The sequence below is a fragment of the Symphalangus syndactylus genome, chromosome 5 (assembly GCF_028878055.3).
Source record: "Symphalangus syndactylus isolate Jambi chromosome 5, NHGRI_mSymSyn1-v2.1_pri, whole genome shotgun sequence".
Classification (NCBI taxonomy): Eukaryota; Metazoa; Chordata; class Mammalia; order Primates; family Hylobatidae; genus Symphalangus; species Symphalangus syndactylus.
In genome coordinates this window covers 103031662-103033119 of record NC_072427.2, presented here as the reverse complement: position 1 = coordinate 103033119, position 1458 = coordinate 103031662, and the positions used below count along the sequence as shown (strand labels likewise).

Here is a 1458-nt window from a genome sequence, read left to right as displayed (position 1 = left end):
CAATATACACTATTCAGGTACCTGAAGGCCTTAAACTGTTCCTTTTCTTTTTTAAGACAATATGTAATTATGTAAGGGGAGATTCATTTCTGAGATGTCCCCTTATATTCTAGGTAAATTTACTCTTCATCAGTCCATGGAATCTCTCCTAAATGCATTAATTCTCCAAAGCATGCCCCAAAGCTCATCTCCCTTGCTGTTGTTATGATCATAGTTTCCTCCTTTCAAGGTTTATTATCATTTTTCATTTCATCAACCAGATAATTCTCTATTTTTAATAATAATACAGTAAAAAAATACTTTTTTTTTTTCTGCTGACACCCGGCACTTTATTAGTGGGGAAACTCGCCTTGGTCTGGCAGAGACTGGGATGGACAGGACCAGCGCCCATCTCGAGGGCGTATTTTCTGGAAGATCAGGTGTTTCTCCTTGTAGGTTTAGAGGAAACACCCTCATAGATGAAAACCCCCCAGAGAGCAGCGCTGCAACTGCCAAGCAGCCGGGGTAGGAGGGGCGCCCTAGGCACAGCTGGGCCCTTGAGACCGCAGGGCTTCGATGTCAGGCTCGATGTTAATGGTCCGGAAGCTGTGGCTGTGCCTGCATACGGGCACACCGTCAGGGCCCACCAGGAACTTCTCAAAGTTCCAGGCAACATCGTTGCGACACACTGGAGACCAGGTGATGAGCTTGGGGTCGGTCATGAGTGCAGTGGCGTCGTCGCTGGGGGCTGGCCGGCCTCCCGCAGGAAGGTGAAGTCAGGGTGCGCCGCCGCACCGTTCCCCTTGCACTTCTCGGAGAGCATGAAGTTGGGCTTGAACCCATCACCAGGTCGGACATATTTGAGGGAATTCAGAATCTCTTCGTTCTTGGCGTCTCCTGATGCCCAAACTGGTTGCATGGGAAGCCGAGCACCACCAGGCCCCGGGGCCCGAGGCGCCGCTGCAGCTCGTTCATCTGGGTGTAGTCCCTGCCCGTGGTGCCTCAGAGGGACGCCACATTCTCGATAAGTAGCACCTTGCCCCTCAGGGAGCCCAGGCTCACAGGCTCCCCGCCGGCCAGCGGGTGCGCGGAAAAGGCTTACACCGACTGGGCATCCGCCGCCGCTAGCCGAGCAGCACACATGGCGCAAGTGTCCGAGAAGCTAGGGGAACGCCCCGAACAAGCACTGTCAAAAAAATACTTTGAATAACAAAAATAATAATAATAGCATTTATTAAAATCTTCTTGTATGCTAGAAGTATCCTAAGTGCTTTATGTTTAACTCCCTTAATCATCACCAAGTATTTTCATTTTAGGAGTGAACTAATAAAATCACAGAGATAAGAAACTTTCTCATGGTTAATTAACTCAAATGAATTAGGCAAACAACTAGTAGGTGGCCATTCTCAGATACCATTTTAGGCAACCCATTTTAGAGGGTGAACTCTTTACCATTAAGTAATTTTTTTTGGTGTTTCC

At 48.6% G+C, this 1458-nt stretch overlaps 1 pseudogene; it reads right to left on the bottom strand.

Annotated features, from left to right (window-relative positions):
• Nucleotides 1–300: 300 nt before the first annotated feature.
• Nucleotides 301–1122, bottom strand: LOC129482873 (glutathione peroxidase 1-like; annotated as a pseudogene).
• Nucleotides 1123–1458: the final 336 nt, after the last annotated feature.